The sequence below is a fragment of the Phyllobates terribilis genome, unplaced genomic scaffold, assembly GCF_046119375.1.
Source record: "Phyllobates terribilis strain yellow unplaced genomic scaffold, ASM4611937v1 Scaffold_2__4_contigs__length_985480577, whole genome shotgun sequence".
Classification (NCBI taxonomy): Eukaryota; Metazoa; Chordata; class Amphibia; order Anura; family Dendrobatidae; genus Phyllobates; species Phyllobates terribilis.
This window is the reverse complement of record NW_027362762.1, coordinates 352,576,775-352,597,898: the sequence shown is the minus strand read 5'-3', so window position 1 is coordinate 352,597,898 and position 21,124 is coordinate 352,576,775.

Sequence of the window (21,124 nt, the reverse complement as noted above, 5' to 3'; positions counted from 1 at the left end):
GCTTATCTTTTACAGGCCAAAAATTTAAACAGTGTCTTATTTAATTAAGTCCCACTCCTATAATAGCCGCACAGAAGTTGCTCCCACCAACTGGCTATAGTCCATACAAAACAGAAAACAGCACAACAAGTTATTCTTCTTTATAATTTATGCAAAAATATTTCATCCAGTACATATATGCAAGTAATAGAAATAACTTTGCAGTATATTCACCACTATGAACAAAACATTCAGACTCCGATACCTGCGCTACACGGTATCATCCACACAAATTGAAATCTGTTGAAAAACTGAATTCACCCCTGAAACAATCAGAGAGAAATAGACTCTACTTTACAAGAAGGTGTTGATAATTGTGTTATCAACATCATTATTAAAAAAATGTTAACTAATGAGAACCCCGGGATACAATTATTATATTTGTTACCTAAAATCCATAAAAATTTGAGAGTTTTCCCTGGGAGACCAATTGTTTCAGGGGTGAATTCAGTTTTTCAACTGATTGCAATTCATGTGTATAAATTTCATCAAAAAATTGTAAAAAAAAATCCAAATTTTTTAAAAGATACAGAAGACTTACTGTCAAGAATAGAGGGGGTGGACTTATCAGAGGTGAAGTTATTATGCTCATTTGATGTATCTAGCCTGTATACTAACATTCCCAATGATGAAGGGATCCAAGCAGTGAGAGATCAGCTATGTGAAGATCCTAGCCTCAGTAATCAAAAAATTGGATTTATTTTGTCAGTTTTGGAGGTGATTTTGAGTGAAAATTACTTTAGATTTGGTAATGTTAATTATTTGCAGATGCAGGGGACTTTGATGGTGTCCCCTGCAGTCCCATGTTTAGCTAATATTTTTATTTTTATGTGTTTTCTAGTGAGTTTAGGTCACACATTAAGTTATGGACCCGATTTGTGTACAACATATTTATTTTTTGGTCAGGTTCTGTTGAAGAAAGTGAACGCCTTTGATCGGTATATTAATGAATGTCATCCACTGATTAAATTTACACTTGAAAACCCTGAAAGTTAACTAAAGTTCCTAGATGTTAAAATTATGATTAAGGACGTTTCTTTCCAAACAAGTATTTATACTAAGGAAGTGATAAAAATAGCATGTTAAGTAGCCATAGTCATCATGCTTCTCAGGTATTTAAAGGTATATCCAGGGGACAATTCACACGGTTGCATAGGATATGTTCTGAGGATAGGGATTATCAGTATAAGAAACAAATTATGATTAATACATTTGTGCAAAAAGGATATGATAGGTGAATGGTGACTATGGCTAGTGATGAGATCACGATGAAAACAAGAACAGAAGTGAGAAAGAAGAAAGAGAAATTAGTTAAGGATAGGTGTACATTTATCTCCATATTTGTTGAGTATTTTGTTCTGATCCATCTATAAATATTGGGGTTTGTTACAGCATGATCTCGAATTTGGAAGTCTTTTTAAATATCCCCCTAAGTTAATTTATCAAAAAGTAAAAACGCTGTCTAACAGACTGGTGCGGTCAAATATAAAAAATCCGAAATTGTTAAAACAAGTTTTTTTGAGACCTCATAACAAAGGTATCCATCTATGTTTAAAATGTCAAGAATTATAACTCCATAATTAAAGGCAACCACATAGCCAACCCCACTATATGCACAAAAATACCAATGAAAAAATGTTCTGTAAGTAATTTCATCAGTGTGGTATATTTTTTAAAATGCCCATGTGGATTAGGATATGTCAGCCAAACGTTGCGCAGTATAAAGGTGCGACTTACTGTGATTTGAATTTATGGTGAACACAGAAGAGATCAAATAAAAATAATGAAGAAAAAATAAAAACAATCGAAAATAAAAAATTTGGTGAAACAACAGTAGTGAGACATTTTTGTGAATATAGACATATGCTTTCAAAATTAAAATGTATGGTGCTTGAAGAGGTGTATACTAAGGATATGTCAGATAAAAAAAGGTTATTACAAAGAGATCTATATTGGATGTTTTCCCTTGATACAGTTTCCCAAAAAGGGTTAAATGAGAGATGTAACTTTAATGTATTTTTGTAAACATTACATGAGATGCGTTTCCAATGCATTTTTATGTAACAACTGCTTTTTATAATGCAATTGTGAAAAGATGTATTACAATGGTTTTCTATACTAATGGATGTAAACAAGCTGTTTTGTACTAAATTGGTTTTATATGTGTCAGTACCTGGTGTCAGGATTGTTGTTGGGTCACATGGTGTGCGTCGTTAAAAGGAAGGAAAGGAAGAAAGATTGCAGGCTCGAGAAAGGAGGAGGTCCCTCAAAACTTTGCCGCAGTTGTGATTCCTTTTCTCGTAGCTCAGTGTCTCTGCTCTCCTGCTCAATCTATGAAAGTGCAAGTCTGCACAGGGATCACCCACACCTAGAATCTGTCTACAAGTCAGAAGCTTGCTCAAGCTCGTACCGCAATCTGTATGATTTGTTCACAGTGGTGAATATTCTGCAAAGTTGCGTAATTATATTACTTATATATACATACTGGATAAAATATTTTTGGATAAATTATGAAAAAAAACAACTTGTGCAGTTTTCTGTTTTGTTTTTTGCAGGACAAGATGATTTTTTTAGCAATACCATTTTTATTTACATTTGACTTTTTGATTGTGCTTTATTCCTTTTTTTCCAGCAGTATGTTGAATAACCATTGTTTTTTGCCACATTTTTTATTAATTTTTTTACAGAATTCACTGATGGGGTTAACTAGTGTAACAGTATAATAGATCAGGTCATTCCAGACGTGGCTATACAAATATGTGTACTTTTTTTTACTTAATTTATATATATATTTTTTATTTTTTTTTATTTTGTGATTTTTTAAAAATAATTTTGCAAGTTTTTTCCCTTTTTTACTTAGTCTCTCAATAGGACTTTACTTTGTATTACTCTAATCAATGGTATAATGCATTGAAATGAACCAGCACTGCCATGCATTGTACCTGACAGTGTTAGAGTATGCTCAAAGTGACGTAGATTCTCTTATGCGGACAATCAGAATGATTCTGATTTTCTCGCATGAGAGAATCGCAGCACAGATGTAGAGAAGATCAAGAATGTAAGTTCTCCATCTTCTCAATTTTCTATGTCTGCTGATGTTGGACTGCACTCAGATGATATCCGAGTGCAATCCGATATTTCACACTCACCCATAAACTTGTATGGGTGCATGTGATCCAAATATCAGATGCTGCGATTGTTTTCTCATGACTGAACACCTCTTAAACCATGCTCCTGGCATGGTCTAAACAGATAACCATAGCTGGCAAACTCTGAGGTTGTTATGATGAACTTAGGTTGCTATGACAACCATCAGGCTCTTGCTATAACTTTCCCTCTCCTAACCTTCTAAATGTTGCGATTGATACTTATTGTGGTATTTAGGGGGTTAAAAGCAGGGGGTGGTTAAAGCACGACTCCTGGTTGTGATAGCCAGAGTTTGTCTATCACGTAAGCTAAGCTTCTGGCGCCGAACGTGCAAGCACAGCTCCTGTTCCATGCATGATCACCAAAATGTACCTATAAGTCATTGGTCGGGAATCTCTGTCCGACTATGACCTATAGTTACATCAAATGTCATGAAGGGGTTAGAGAACGATGTGAAGAATATTGGAGACATAATTCCACATCAATCATTGTATCCTACTTGGCATGGGATTACAAACCCCCTTCAGTGTGCTGTTGCAGCAGAACAGATAGCAGGGGAGTCAAGAGGCTGTGAGTGACAGATATCACATCTCGAACCAGCTCAACTCAGAACAAAGGACTTGCTTGGATGAAAGCCATGCGGTTTCCTTTGTTCAGACAGATAGAAATTTCATATCGATATATGGAAATAGTATACGTCCTAGCCATACACTGAATATATATCTGAGATCCCAAGGACATGGTGAATGTCCGCAAGGGTCTCGACCCAGTCTAACACATAGCGATATGGAGATACATAGAACAGCTATTCAGGAACCAATAATACAGCTGTATTTAGTCTCCACATATAGCAGGGGCACTGCTGGATCCAATGATGACAGAGCCGCCTCCCTAGGACAGTCCCTTAAGGAGTTATGACCAATCTAAAGTTTTGGAATTATCTGCCAGGGGCATGGGGAGGAGACTCAGATTCAGCCAAGGGAACAAGAGGGGAGGTACCCTTATGAGATATAAGCTAGAGTAAGGCCATGTGGCCCTCTCTCTCTGATGCATGCGGCCACTTTGAACAGGGAGGCTCACGTACAGAAATGTGCTGCAAATGACTGAGGAACCCATGAGGCCCAGCGAATCCCATGGTCAGACGTCATCGATAATTGACATACTTCATCTGCTTATATCTTTTGTCCTACCACCTTTGCATTTGCATGTCCGACCATTATATATGTATAACCCTTATGCTTATACTGTATTGTCTAGTGTGCCCTTAAGATGATAAAATATATAATTTAACCTCAGGCTGCTCTTTTACCTCGATCCATGAATCCTCACGTTTGTTGTTCGTCCAATGACCCATCTGAAGTTTTGGAGTTATTATCTACCATGGCTATGGGGAGGAGACTCAGATTCAGCCCAGGAGGCAGTAGATATAAGCTAGAGTAAGGCCATGTGGCCCTCTCTCTCTGATGCATGCGTCCACTTTGAACAGGGGGGCTCACATCCAGTAACATGCTGCGAAGAACAGAGAAACCCATGAGGCCCTGCACACACATGATCAGACGTCACCAATAATTGACACGATTCATCTGCTTATATCTTTTTGTCCTAACACTGTTGTATTTGCATATCCGACCATTTTATATGTATAACCCTTGTGTTTATAGTGTATTGTCTAGTGTACCCTTAGGCAATTAAATATATTTTAATCTTGGGCTGCTCTTTTATCTCGATCCATGAATCCACATGTCCGTTGTTCATCCGATGATCCATCTGAAGTTTTGGAGTTAGTATTTGCCAGGGGCATGGGGAGGAGATTCAGATTCAGCCCAGAGGGCAAGAGGGGAGGTACCCTTAGAAGATATAAGCTAGAGTAAGGTCATGTGGCCCTCTTTCTGATGCATGTGACCACTTTGAACATGGGGTCTCACGTCCAATAACATGCTTACAAGGACTGAGGAACACATGAGGAACAGCACACACATGGTCAGACGTCATTGATAACTGACATAATTCATCTGCTTATATCTTTTGTTCTACCCATTTTGTATTTTCATATCCGAACATTGTATATGTTTATCCCTTGTGTATATAGTGTATTGTCTAGTGTGCCCTTAAGGCGATTAAATTTATAATTTAACCTAGAGCTGCTCTTTTATCTCAATCCACAAATACACACATCTCTTGTTTGATTCAATTCCAATGCTACTGGGTCTGGTTACTGGTGCAATTTAGGTGAAACCTTTTATCATTAAATCTACGTTTATCCTCAGAGACATCTTCTGAGAACTTGTAGTGAGCAAGAAGTTCTCACTTGATTCCAATCCAGGAAAATGTCTAACTCAATATCCTACTCTTTAGAGGTTTTGAGAATGGCTGGCTTTGAAATCATCATGAATCTTTTGGCTTGAGTGGAGGAATTAACACCAAATGGGTGGAGCCACTTGTATTGAATCTGACAGCACCAAAGCTCAAATTTAAAAAGTCAAACAATGTACCTGTTAGTGCAATGACTTCAAGAGGAATTTGTAACCCCAGGCTGGTACCAACCCACCCCAGAGCTGTTCATAATATTTCCCAGATCAAGGATTTTGATGCCTGTAAATGGCTGGTTCAGGTCATGTGACTGGAACAGCACTTTTTGTCACTGGGGGCATGGCTGAGGGGAAGCTTTTCTATTGGAGAGTAGAACTTTGTCCCAGCTTATTTACATTGGCAACCAGATGCTCATTTAACTTTGGAGCCTAAGAAAAAAGGATATCAGAGTGTGAGAAAGCTGAGTAGTGCCTCTCCTCCACTCTTTGACTGTGACTCCAGTCAGTCTCCTAAAATAAACAATGTCACGTAACTAAAGAAGCCAATCCATGGGTGTTGATTAGAGATGAGCGTTGTTCGACTCAAACTGTTCGCCAATCTCAAATTTGAGCTGTTTTGGGCGGTGTTCGAGCCGTTCGGCGAACACGAACGATTTGAGAAAAATTCGGCTGTTCGAGGTTATGTTCGATAACTGTTCGTGCACCAAAATCATAACTGGATTTTTTCTCAGTAATGATGAAAATTAATGTTAATACGCAGTTTGAGTGTACAGCGGGGTGGGGGGAGGGGCAGGGGATGGATCTCTGCAGGAATAATGAAGATCTCCATTTTTTTTTCTCTTTCCCGAATTTACAGTGGGGAGGTGCAATCTGTCAGCCTGTCAGCAGCGCACACATGGAGCGAAGTGCTTTTTTTCACACAAGCAAGGGCATGTGTCATTGGCAGTGTATGTCACATGTCCTTGCCCTATAAGACCAAGCCATTTTCCCCGTCGCCACCTTTTTCTCACTACTCCAGCTGCGTGTTAGACGGCACCGCTGTTGCTGTGTGCGCTATACCTTGTTAATTTCAAGCCAATTTTCGCACAAATCTACAGATAGCTTGGGAGTAGGGAATAGTTGTGATTGCAGTCCTTTTAAGGACTAGGTTACAGCATTTCCTACGACTTTTATCAGGCAGGTCTGTGCTCTTAAATAGATAGATTGTGGGAGTAAAGACTAATTGTAATTGCAGTCCTTTTCAGGACTAGGTTACATCAGTTCCTATCAGTTTATGCCAGGCAGGTCTGTGCCAGTGCTGTGCAAGTTTTTTTCACAGCATTTGGCTGAATCTAGCAAAGCTAATCCTTTTTGGCCTATTGCAGAGTGTGTTAGTCAGTGGAGTAGCCTATCTGTGTTGCAAGATATACCACCTGTGTATAGAATACCAATTTTTTTACTGCACCTAGTGAAGTAAAATCTTTTGGGCATAGCATCATTCTATTAGTCCATCTATACTGACCTCCATCAGGTTGCAAATTGAATATAATTTTTTTCTGCATCTAGCTCTGAAAAAATATTTGGGCTTCTAGCAGTGTGTGGGACTTGTTCTATTAGTCCATCTATACTGACCTCCATCAGGTTGCAAACTGAATATAATTTTTTTCTGCATCTAGCTCTGAAAAAATATTTGGCCTTCTAGCAGTGTGTGGGACTTGTTCTATTAGTCCATCTATACTGACCTCCATCACGCTGCAAATTCAAAATAATTTTTTGTCTGCTTCTAGCTCTGAAAAAATATTTGGCCTTCTAGCAGTGTGTGGGACTTTCTCTATTAGTCCATCTATACTGACCTCCATCAGGTTGCAAATTAAAAATAATTTTTATCTGCATCTACCTCTGAAAAAATATTTGGGCTTCTAGTTGTGTGTGGGACTTGTTCTATTAGTCCATCTATACTGACCTCCATCAGGTTGCAAACTGAATATAATTTTTTTCTGCATCTAGCTCTGAAAAAATATTTGGCCTTCTAGCAGTGTGTGGGACTTTCTCTATTAGTCCATCTATACTGACCTCCATCAGGTTGCAAATTAAAAATAATTTTTATCTGCATCTAGCTCTGAAAAAATATTTGGCCTTCTAGCAGTGTGTGGGACTTTCTCTATTAGTCCATCTATACTGACCTCCATCAGGTTGCAAATTAAAAATATTTTTTTGTCTGCATCTAGCTCTGAAAAAAATATTTGGCCTTCTAGCAGTGTGTGGGACTTTCTCTATTAGTCCATCTATACTGACCTCCATCAGGTTGCAAATTCAAAATAATTTTTTGTCTGCATCTAGCTCTGAAAAAATATTTGGCCTTCTAGCAGTGTGTGGGACTTTCTCTATTAGTCCATCTATACTGACCTCCATCAGGCTGCAAATTAAAAATAATTTTTATCTGCATCTACCTCTGAAAAAATATTTGGCCTTCTAGCTGTGTGTGGGACTTGTTCTATTAGTCCATCTATACTGACCTCCATCAGGTTGCAAACTGAATATAATTTTTTTCTGCATCTAGCTCTGAAAAAATATTTGGCCTTCCAGCAGTGTGTGGGACTTTCTCTATTAGTCCATCTATACTGACATCCATCAGGTTGCAAACTGAATATATTTTTTTTCTGCATCTACCTCTGAAAAAATATTGGGCTTCTAGCTGTGTGTGGGACTTGTTCTATTAATCCATCTATACAGACCTCCATCAGGTTGCAAACTGAATATATTTTTTTTCTGCATCTACCTCTGAAAAATATTTGGGCTTCTAGCTGTGAGTGGGACTTGTTCTATTAGTCCATCTATACTGACCTCCATCAGGTTGCAAACTGAATATAATTTTTTTCTGCTTCTAGCTCTGAAAAAATATTTGGCCTTCTAGCAGTGTGTGGGACTTTCTCTATTAGTCCATCTATACTGACCTCCATCAGGTTGCAAATTAAAAATAATTTTTATGTGCATCTAGCTCTGAAAAAATATTTGGCCTTCTAGCAGTGTGTGGGACTTTCTCTATTAGTCCATCTATACTGACCTCCATCAGGTTGCAAATTAAAAATAATTTTTTGTCTGCATCTAGCTCTGAAAAAATATTTGGCCTTCTAGCAGTGTGTGGGACTTTCTCTATTAGTCCATCTATACTGACCTCCATCAGGTTGCAAATTCAAAATAATTTTTTGTCTGCATCTAGCTCTGAAAAAATATTTGGCCTTCTAGCAGTGTGTGGGACTTTCTCTATTAGTCCATTTATACTGACCTCCATCAGGCTGCAAATTAAAAATAATTTTTATCTGCATCTACCTCTGAAAAAATATTTGGCCTTCTTGCTGTGTGTGGGACTTGTTCTATTAGTCCATCTATACTGACCTCCATCAGGTTGCAAACTGAATATAATTTTTTTATGCATCTAGCTCTGAAAAAATATTTGGCCTTCTAGCAGTGTGTGGGACTTTCTCTATTAGTCCATCTATACTGACCTCCATCAGGTTGCAAATTAAAAATAATTTATATCTGCATCTAGCTCTGAAAAAATATTTGGCCTTCTAGCAGTGTGTGGGACTTTCTCTATTAGTCCATCTATACTGACCTCCATCAGGTTGCAAACTGAATACATTTTTTTTCTTCATCTACCTCTGAAAAAATATTTGGGCTTCTAGCTGTGTGTGGGACTTGTTCTATTAGTCCTTCTATACTGACCTCCAGCAGGTTGCAAATTGAATATAATTTTTTTCTGCATCTAACCCAGCCAATAGTTTTGGCCTAATACCACAGTTTGTCCACTCAGCTCTGCTCGGTTCCCATCCATTGTTTTTTTGTGCAAACAACTCCAGAGTTGTGAATTAGTTAACCACCAAAATGAGTGGAAAAAGGCTTGCTGCTGGTGGAAAGGGGAATAGGCGTGTTGGGAAGGGGTAAAAAGGTTGTGTCCGTGGTGTAGGCGTTAAAGCAACAGTAACATCTGCAGAAGAAAGACCATCTTCCAGCCAAACTAAAATGTCTACTTCTTTTAGCGGACAATGTGATAAGATCCCTTTCTTACGGCCACGCCAATCGCTACAAATTCCAGATGAGGCACAAAAACAGCTGGTGCTTCAACGGATATCAAGTGCTCCTTTAAGTGGGCTCTCCTCCACATCAACTTCAACATCACAAATACTCCAGTCCTCAAAGGTGTCACCCCAATCGCACTTGCTTACTCACAGCTCCCAAATCTCCAGCTGCCCGTCTGGGTATGAGGTAGAACAGATGGTTGAGTCTGCAGAGCTGTTTACTCATACTATAGCCTGGGAATCAGAGGTCAACTCCAGCACTTCTGTGAATCCAGACGAGGAAATGATCTGCACTGATGCCCAGAATCTTTATTTGTCGGATCCAGGACCAGACGCAGAAGGTTCTGACCATAATGTAGACCCTCATTCCCAAACTGTAACTCCTGTTGGTGGAGACAATGAGGAAGATGATGATGAGACTCAAATACCTGATTGGAGCGACAACTTTAGTTTTTTGTCAGGGCAGGAACAGGTTGGCTCTGAGGACGACGGGTGTGATAACGCACAGGGTGATGATGATGAGGTTGGAGATCCCACTTACTGTCAACCCACAGTCAGCCAAGAGATGAGGTCAGCAGAGGAGGTGGAGAAAGATGCTAGTGACGACGAGGTCAGGTTGCGCCTTCCTGGACAGAGACGTAGTACTGGAAGCACGTCAACAACTGCATCCTCAAACACAACTCTGCCTCTCACCACAAGTCGTGGTGGCTCATCAGGTCGCATGGGTGCTAAGCCTTGCATAGCCTGGGCATTTTTTCAGATCGATAAAGATGACCCAACTCGTGTTATCTGTAACATTTGTCAGCAAAAGCTAAGTAGAGGCCAAAAAATACATAGTTTGAGTACTTCATGCATGAACCGGCACATGGACATGAAGCATAAGTTGCAGTGGGAAGCTCAGTGTGCTACAATGCGGCCTAGCCGGCCGGGCCAACCACCGTCTGCCATATCTTGTGCATCCGCGGCCTCTTCATCCTCTGTGACTGGGGGGACAGCAGTCACACCTGTTTTGGGGCGCAGACCTGCCATCTCTTTACCCGCAACAGCCAGCGTGATTGGCAGGTCATCATTTTCTTTGGAGGTGGTAACACCAGCTGGTGTTGAGCGCTGTCCGACATCGATAGCACCACCTTTGGATCAAGGCAACCTAACATGTCCCCCTGCATCTTCCTCACAGACCGGCAGTTTGCCGGGGACACCCTTATGAACCCCGTCTAAGCACAATAGCCAGCCCTCGGTCCCTCAGATGTGGACAAGTAAAAGACCATTTCCTCCTAGCCATGAGAAAACTAAGAGGTTGAATTTCACCATCTGCAAGCTCTTGGCTACAGAAATGCTGCCTTTCCGCCTGGTGGACACAGAGGATTTTTGAGACCTTATGTACGTCGCAGTGCCCCAGTACCAGATGCCCAGTCGGCACTACTTCTCAAAGAAAGGTGTGCCTGCGCTCCACCAGCATGTCGCACACAACATCACCGCTTCTTTGAGAAACTCTGTGTGTGACAGGGTGCATTTCACCACAGACACTTGGACGAGTAGGCATGGACAGGGGCGTTACATGTCGCTGACTTGGCACTGGGTAACTATGGTGACAGCAGGACAAGGGGCTGCTGTCCAAGTCTTGCCGTCCCCACGAGTTGTGCGTCAATCCTCTTTATGTCAAAGTTCCTCCACTGCTTCTGCCTCCTCAACCTCCTCTCGGTCTTCCACCTGCACCCAAAGCCTGTCTGGTCATGCCACAAGCTTTCTAACTGCGCAGAAGGGATCCTGCACACCTCCTTACTATGCTGGCAGTAGGGCTCAACATCATCAGGCGGTTTTTACTTTGAAATGTCTGGGAAATGTGAGTCACACAGCTGAGGAGTTGTGGTCAGCTCTGGAGAACCAATTTCATGAATGGTTGTCTCCACTGGACCAGAAACCAGGGAAGGCCGTGTGCGACAATGCTGCAAACCTGGGTGCGGCCCTTCACCGGGGCAATGTCACACACGTGCCTTGTATGGCTCACGTGTTGAACCTGGTTGTCCAGCAATTTTTAGCCCACTATCCCAGACTAGATGGCCTTCTGCAGAGGGCACGGTCGCTGCGTGCTCACTTCCGCCGTTCGCATCCCGCAGCTCAGCGACTTACATCTCTACAGAAGTCGTTGGGCCTGCCACTTCACCGGCTAAAATGCGATGTGCCTACCCGGTGGAATTCAACTCTGCACATGTTGCAGCGACTGTGGCAGCACCGACAAGCCCTGGTGCAATACGTTCTGACGTATAGCCTGGGCCAACGAGATCCAGAGGTGGGGCAAATCACGCTGGAGGAGTGGTCTCAGATCAGGGACCTATGCACCCTTCTGCACAGTTTTGAAATGGCGACGAAGATGTTTAGTGCTGATGATGCCATTATCAGCATGACTATTCCGGTGATTTACATGCTGGAGCACATGTTAAACAGAATTCGGAGTCAGGTGGTGGCACAAGAGGAGGTGGAGGAAGTAGAGGAGGAGGAGTTGTATGCGGAAGGGCTAACATCTGCAAGGTCCAGACGGTCGGCAGCACCAAGGCGGCAGGCATGTGAGGGTGGGGGAGATGGTTTTACCAGGGCGCATGGTAGCAGCCAAACTAGTGAGGAAGGTGCAGGAGCCCAGGAAGAAGTGGAGGACGAACTGATGGAAGACTCATCAGATGAGGGAGACCTTGATCACATTTCTGTTGTGCGAGGTTGGGGGGAGAGGACAGAGGAAGGAAGCATGATTGTTACCTCGCCACCAACACAACAGGGACTTGGTACTCCTGGATGCGCAACACACATGAGTGCCTTCTTGCTGCACTACCTGCAACATGACCCTCGAATTGTGAGAATTAGAAATAATCCTGACTACTGGGTTGCCACACTGTTAGATCCCCGGTACAAAAGTAAATTTGCAGAAATTATTCCTGCCATAGAAAGGGATGCACGCATGCAGGAGTATCAGCAGAGACTGTTGCAGAATCTTACATGTGCTTTTCCACAAAACACCAGTGGTGCACGTAGTGAATCTCACAGTTCCAACTTGCCAACCGTGGGACCGTCAAGTGTTCAGCACTCAAACCGTAACAGAACCACAGTATCTGCTGGTAACATCAATTTTGCGGAATCATTTCACCACTTTTTTAGCCCATCCTTTGCAAGGCCACAGGAGACAAGAATTCTGACACATAGTCATCGCCTAGAGACGATGGTACAGGAGTATCTCCAAGTAAACATTAAAGCCATGACTGTGTCACTGGACCCTTGCTCTTTTTGGGCTTCCAATCTGGATAAATGGCCGGAGCTAGCCACTTACGCCTTGGAGATCTTGTCATGCCCCGCAGCCAGCGTTCTGTCTGAACGTGTGTTCAGCGCTGCTGGTGGTGTGCTGACAGATAAGCGCACGCGGCTCTCCACTGATAATGAAGATATACTCACGTTCATAAAGATGAACAAATCATGAATCCGAAACGACTTTTCTACCCCTGTGTCATCCTGGGGAGAGTAAAAGCTTGATGATTGGTTAAAATCACCCTACCAACCGTTTTAAGCTTTCAAATTACTAATCATGTTTATCTGTATCTTGGCTGGAAAATAATTTGGGCTTTGTAGCAGTGCGCAGCACTGATTCTATTAGGCCATCTATAATAAGCTCCACCATATTTAAAATTACTAATCATGTTTATCTGTATCTTGACTAGAAAATAATTTGGGCTTTGTAGCAGTGTGCAGCACTGATCCTATTAGGCCATCTATACTAAGCTCCACCAGATTTAAAATTAATAATAATTTTTAGCTGCATCTAGCCCGGAAAATAATTTTGGGGCTCCGAGATGCGCAAGACACATAAGTGCCTTCTTGCTGCACTACCTGCAACATGACCCTCATATTGTCAGAATTCGAAGTAATCATGACTACTGGGTTGCCACACTCTTAGATCCCCCAAACTTTTCGATCAACCTTTTCATTTTAATAAAGACCAAAAAAATGGTCATTTTTGAAATTATAAGCATTAGCAGGTTATTAGAAACTGAAATCAAACAGCTTTCAACTCAAAACTTTATTCTAGGTGATGTTACATTTTCACATAGGACCCCTTGTTCGAAAGGAGCTTCTGAACTCTCTCGTCCATTGAATTTGTCAGGTTTTGGATGGTTTCTGCTTCAATTGTTTTGCATGATGACAGAATACCCTCCCAGAGCTGTTGCTTAGATGTGAACTGCCTCCCGCCATCATAGACACACCTTTTGATGATGCTCCAGAGGTTATGAATGGGGTAGAGGTCAGGGGAGCATGGGGGTCACAACATAAGTTTGTCCCCTTTTATGCCCATATCAGCCAGAGATGCAGATGTTTTATGTGCAGCATGAGATGGTGCATTATCATGCAAAAAAATGATCTTGCTGTGAAATACACGGTTCTTCTTCTTGAACCATGGCAGGAAGTGCTGTTTGAGAAAATCCACATACATTATGGAGTTCATCTTTAGTGCCTTCAGGGATCCTAAAGGGGCCGACAATCTCTCTCCCCATGATTCCAGCCCAAAACATTACTCCACCTCCTCCTTGTTGGCGCTGTAGCCGTGTTTGCGTGGGGTGTCCATCAACCAGCCATCCTCCACTCCATCCATCTGGACCATCGAGCGCTGCACGGCACTCATCCGTGAACAAAACAGTTTTGAAATCAGTCTTCATGTAATGTTTGGCCCACTGGAGCCGTTTCTGCTTGTGTGAAGTGGATAGAGGAGGTCGACAGGATGGCGTATGCACAGCTGCAAACCTCTGAAGGACCCTGCATCTTGTTGTTCGGGGGACGTTGGAGGCACCAGCAGCTTCAAAAACTTGTCTGCTGCTATGACAAGGCTTTTTTGCCGCTGCTCTTTTAACCTGACGTAATTGCCTGTAGGAAAGAGTCCTCAATTTGCCCTTATCAGCACGCACACGTGTGTACTGTGAATCAGCTACATACTTCTTGATTGCCAAGACACTTCATCCTGATCATCGCACAATGTTGATTGTAGTCATGCCTTGACCTAAACACTCCACAATTTGTTGCTTCTCAGCAGCCGACACATCCTTTTTCTTTCCCATTTTGGCAGAAAATGTAGGCTGCTTAATAATGTGAGACAGCCTTCTTAAGTAGTCTTGCCTTTCATTGCACACACCTGCCAAACTAATTAGCACAGGTGTCTGCAATTGCTTACAGTGATATAAAGAGCCCTGACACACATCACCATCAATGAGTTTAACTGACAAACAAACAAATTCTTCCTTTATCACTCCTAAACACTTTTTGCATAATAATTTGGAACACAGTGTACATGTGCTTTTCCACAAAACACCAGTGGTTCACGTAGTGAATCTTACAGTTCTAACTCGCCAACCGTGGTCTGTATGGAGTTGTTCAATAAAGGGCCCAAAATTAAGATAACATAGATGGGAGAGGTCTCTATGAATAGGAATTCCTAAGTATTTGATACCCTGTGAGGGCCAGGCAAAGGGAAAGTTGGAATGGATGGAATCCTCTATGGATTTGGGGAGGGAGACATCGAGGGCCTCAGACTTCGCTGCATTGATTTTAAAATTTGACCATGTAACAAAGTGATCTATTTCAGCCATAACAGCATGGATGGATATATGTGATTGAGTGATATATACTAGGACATCATCAGCAAATAGAGAGCACTTGTACTCGGTGCCTCCCACCTCAATCCACCTAATATTGGGGTTATGGCGAATTGATGAGAGCAGGTGCTCCGTCACTAGGATGTATAAGAGAGGGGACAGAGGACATCCCTGCCTTGTCCCATTGGTGATTGTGAAAGGTGATGAAAATGTTCTGATGCACCCCCTGGGCCTTGGGACACCCGGAGCCGGACCCTTTTTGGTGGATGCTGGTGGTTGTAGTCTTCGTGGCGGCGACCCGGTTCCATGACTCAGGGTGGTCAAACCAGTGGCGGAACTATTTATGTGGTTTTGATGTTTAAATGTCCGACTACGCCACCCGTGGATTGCGGTCAGAGTGAACCGCCGCTGCAGGGCAGACCGCTGAGGCTGGTGTTGTGGGTGCAGCAGAGCGTAGCATAACTCCCCACGGGAGGAGTATAGCCTCAGGGCAGTGTATGCGGAGGTTGGGGGTGATGGTGCAGGGCAGCAGCAGTAACGACACGGAGTCAGTGATGCAGTCCAGGGCCTTTACTCACAGTTCTTATTATCCAGACCACGTCTGCAGGTAACGGCTGCCCACGTCGTACTGTGCTCACCAGGTGAGGGGCTCAGACAACTCCCAGATAACTTTGGATCGCTTCACAGGACCCCCTTTGTGTGTCCTTTGTCTGGACTTTCTTACCAACCCTTCTGTCCGGCTGCCTCGGGCCTCCTCTTGGTAAACTTGGCGCCAGTTTCCCTGACCCTATGTGGTGCCTTCCTAGCGGGTGTAGCGAGGGGCTGCGCCACATAAAATGTCACAGCCTCCGGTTTCTAGCTGAGGGTCATTTCCTGCCTCCACTAGTTTTGGGGACCGGTCTCCCCCTTTGGCCTGACCCCTCCACGCAGGTGGATTCGGGCGTGCGGTGGCGACTCGCCCATCCGCACCCCTGGGATCCCTTCATTCCTCGTTCCTGGAGCCTTCTCCACTCCTCTTCCTTCCTTCTCCCTCTTCCAGGCCTGGGCCTCTGTTACTAGGCCCGCCTCCAGAGCAGAGCTCATGCAGAGCCCCTGCTCCCTGCCACTTCTGCTCAGACTTCTCTGCACTGAACTAAGATGGTGCCCACCTTTTATACTCCCTTCTCAATGCACCCAGGAACTGCTTCCTCCCTGCTCCTGCACTACAGGGTTCCCCTTCCTCAGTGTTCCCTCCCCCCACTCCAGCCAGGGACAGGGACTGTCGTGCCCATCTGAGAGGCATATTGGTCGCCTGCCCCACGACAATGTGGTGTAATGCATGCAGGTGTCGGGTCCTGATCCACACTCCATCCTTATCTGAGAGTGAGATATCACACCTCTGGGTGAGGTGCAATACCTCTGTAGCAACCGAGCCCTCAGGGTGCTACAGTTCCATTTATCTTCAGCCTAGGTGACGTATTGTGATACAGGGCCGTGATTTTGGCTATAAAAGGGTCCCTTAGACCCCTACCCCAAGCTTTTTAAGAGAATCATATATGGCGTGCCAGGAGACTCTATGGAATGCTTTCTCAGCATCCAACGAGAGTATCTAATTACAAATTTTTAACTGCATCTAGCCCAGGAAATACTTTGTGCCTAGTAGCAGTGTCTGCTAGTCAGCGGATTATCCCGGCTGTTAAGCAAGCTACACCACCTGTAGTTTGGACACTTAATTTTTTCAAAGGAAATGCTTCGGGACCACAGGATACTCAGTGAAGAGCATCAGGAGGCCCCCCAAGGCATAGGGGCTGGGACTGGCAGTAGGATGCCTTGCGGTGGACAGCCGAGCTCGTTCCTTATAAAAGCTTTTTAACTGCAGCAGCTTTAGTGGACGCTACTGGAGCTGGAATTACGCGGCTGCTGGCATGAGACTTGCCCTCCAATAGATCCTTGTAAATGGATTTAAAGTGTATTCATTCAAATTAGAGAGACAATTTAAATTAAAAAGCTTAGAGCTGCCTCCACCACAGGGGGGCTCGCTCGACCCACCAGCGGACAGGCACCAGTATTGGGAGAGGGGGGCTGGCCGTCAGGGTTCACCGCGGCTCTGGCACAAACCCGGCGACACGGAGGTGGCACGGGCAGGAGCGGACTGAACGTGTCGGCTTCTCACTTTTTGGATTTTAGAAGGGCATGACATGCCTATATCTGTGTCTCCCCCTCCTTTTACTCCTCCACCTCTTTTCTTTTCGCATGACTATATGTACTTGTCACTTTTCCATGTGTTAGTTGTGTCTTCTGAGCAGTTTGTCAGCTTTTCGACACCTTTGAAGGTGTTTTCTATGTGTTTTTGTTTGCCTGCCATTGGTTTTAACGGTGTTCGAAGGTGTTCGACGAACAGTTCGACGAACACACGGGTGTTCGACGAACCAAACCGAACTCGAAAACTACGGGGGTGGCTCAACACTAGTGCTGATCAACTTCAGCCATCACAATTAAGTATGGGTAAAACAGTGTTCCTTTGTTAAGATACAGTGGATAACCCCTTTAAGTAAATGCATTTATAAATTCATTCCATCAGACATGTTCTTATTGACAGTTTTTCTTTTTGTCTTCGCAATTGCAAAAATCTCTTTAGATGAATTAATTTGAACACAAAATACTGATATTTCAAACATTTCTAATATTTTTATAATTGACATTTCATACATTATCCAAGCTTAAAAGCTATTCTTCATGAAATGTTTTCTATTGATAATCACTTTATGGTTATAGTATTTGAAATTGTATAAGCTAAAGAGCCTTACCACTGGTGAAAAGACAAATGTACACTTAATTTGCCTACTACTATTGTTTAGTCAATTTGAAACACTGTATTTTTTAAATACATTTAGCAAACCTGGTTTTGCCCATATAACAAATTTGTTTTGTGGAATCTTATTTGTATCCACTCATATGTGCTTCTAAATGATTACATCCTCATAACCTGAAAATGAAATACAAACTGGAAAAGCCATTACTTTCTTGAGATCACATCAACCAATTTGCTAAATTAATGTCATATTCAGTTATAACTGAGGAGAAAAATACACAGGATTTTAGCTTCTCTCTACCCAGACTACAAATTTAAATTTAATTTATTATTTAAGCTAGAAAGGGATGAAAACTGATAACCAGGATGTCTTCAAGTCAAATATGTTCTTACCTCCATATTTAAAAAAATATTGTGCTACATAAAATTTCAACTGCTTCTAAAAGACAAGTAAATCTCAATTTTATTGAATATTTTTTTAACTTTACTATACTACTAAGCATTTTAAAAATTACTAATAAGACCAAGAATTTTCACATTATTATTATTATTATTATTATTATAGCACCATTTATTGCTTGGCACTTTATACGTGAAAAGAGGTATACAGGATGGGCCATTTATATGGACACAGCTAAATAAAATGGGACTGGTTGGTGATTAGTGTTGAGCAAGCACTAAAATGCTCGGGTGCTCGAAGCTCAGTCCGAGCTCGCCGTGATATTCGGGTGCTCGACCCTAGCAACGAGCCCAATGTTAGTCTATGGGAGCATTTTTGCGGCGGCACCCCCGGCAGTCTGTAGAAAGCCTAAAAAGTGCCCAAAACGATAGTGACAGTGCTCAAATGACTTGGGGACAGCATGGGCATCGCCCCAGGAAGCATTTCTGACCCCCAGGTCACTGCTGTCAACAACGTGGTCAGAGATATTAAGCCACTTTATCGGGCTCGCAATAAAACGTTCAAAAACTAAACTGAAACGGTTTTCCTGTGAAATATGTTAAGGAACTTCCTTTCCAGGGTAATGACTTGTGTATAAGGTAAAATAAATAACGAAAAACAAAAATACTCCTCCACACCTTGGGCTATGTTCACAAGTAGCATTTTTTATGCGTTTTTGCACCTTTGTATTGCTTTCAACCGTGACAAATGCATTCACCGGGAAATGTCATTTTAACAATTTACAATCTTATCTGGCCATGTGCTGTGTGACACATGCGTACAGTGCTGAAAAGACATGGTAACATCATGGGGAAAAACCCCTGGAAGCATCTCTGACACCCAGGTCACTGCCTAAAAGTGTTCCCATCAGAAGTGATCTTTTCCGCATCAGAAGATGCAGACTTGCAACTATCCCCGTGCAAGTCCTTGTCCGAGGGCAGTGTCAATTGTACCTCCCCCATTCCTCGCAATGCAAGTGTAAGTGTGCAACCTGCCACCCACCCACCCCCAGGCAGCAATACCATACTGCTAGCTTGCTTGCACTTGAAATGGGGCCTTTTAGTTTGGAGGAGGACAAAGCTGGCCACTACCTCATGGCTGCTTCAGCAGCGAGGTATCCATACTCAGTCTCCGCCTGGGGGCGGCCGGGTGTCCATAAACGGTCCCCAGCCGCCCCTATTTATCCTTGGAACATCCCCCCACACACTTTTATTAGCCCGGCCTGCTTTAGGGCAGCATTGGATGAGCCCAACAGAGAACCAGATTCCTCCGGTGGGCCCTGGCTTCTCAATCAGGGGAGTTGAGAGTGCCAAGGTGAGGAGCATGATGATGATGATAGAAGTTAGCATCTGCTTTGTTTTCTTGGAATGCAAGTGTAAGTGTGCAACCTGCCACCCACCCACCCCCAGGCTGCAATACCATACTTCTAGCTTGCACTTGAAATGGGGTCTTTTAGTTTGGAGGAGGCTGAAGCTGGCCACTACCTCATGGCTGCTTCGGCAGCAAGGTATCCATACTCATTCCCCAGCCACCCGGCGGCCGGGTGTCCACGCTCTGTCCCCAGCCGCCAGGGGCGGCCGGGTGTCCATACTCGGTCCCCAGCCTCCCTTATTTCTCCTTGGAACATCCCCCCACCTTTTCTTAGCCCGGCCTGCTTTATGACAGCATTGGACGAGCCAACCAGAGAACCAGACTCCTCTGGTGGGCCCTGGCTTTTCCATCAGGGGAATTGAGAGTGCCAAGGTGATGATGATGATAGAAGGTTGCATATGCTTTGTTTTCTTGGAATGTAGTAGCGGCTAGGCCTGAGGTGGTCAGCGTTTTGGCGCATATCCTACCTCCTCCGAAGATTGCTGGATGTTTTCCTGCTACTATCCCAGTTCTATGACTCCCGTTAAAACAAAGCTTCAAGTGATGAATGATGGATGAGGTGGTGGCAAAGGAGAAAGAGCAGAAGGAACAGGGACCATTCACATCAATATCAGGCCAGTCAACCACACGTCTAGTAGGATATGTTTCTGTACCAAAAGGAGAGGTACGGCTACACAGCTATAGGGCATGCAGTGAGTGCAAAGACTACCAAAAATTTCGAGGCACTCCAATGCCCCTTGAAAGTGACATGGAGGTCAGAGGGCCTTAACTAAACCGTTTTTTCCATTTATAGCAACTGGGTCTCCTGTGCACTGTTGGCCTAAGCAGTGAATGGAAGGCTTTCCAAAAATTAAGAGGAACTGCAATGCCCCTTGAAACAGACGTGGATTACAGCACACTAAAAACCTTCTACCCATTATTGGGGAGTGGTTCTCCCTTAGTGTTCGCCTATGCATTGAAAAGCAAAAGCTGACTAAAATTAGAAGGAAATACAATGCCTGTTGGAAGAATGGTGGAGTTCGCAGTGATATAAAAAGACAATATCAATGCCCCTTGAAAAAATGGTGGAGGTCGCAGTAGCTTAACAAGACGGCTTTAATGCCCCTTGGAAGAGACGTGGAGGTCGCAGTAGCTTAACAAGACGGTTTAAATGCCCCTTACAAGAGCCATGCAGTACAGCATATTAAAAACATTATTCCCATTATTGGGGAGTGGGTCTTCCATAGTCTTTGCCTATGCCTTCCAAGCAAAAGCTGGCAAAAATTAGGACCACGGTCACACTGGTGGTATAGTGGTGGTGGAGGCTGAGGATAAGAAGAAGAGCAAAATACAGCCAAAATGGGGTA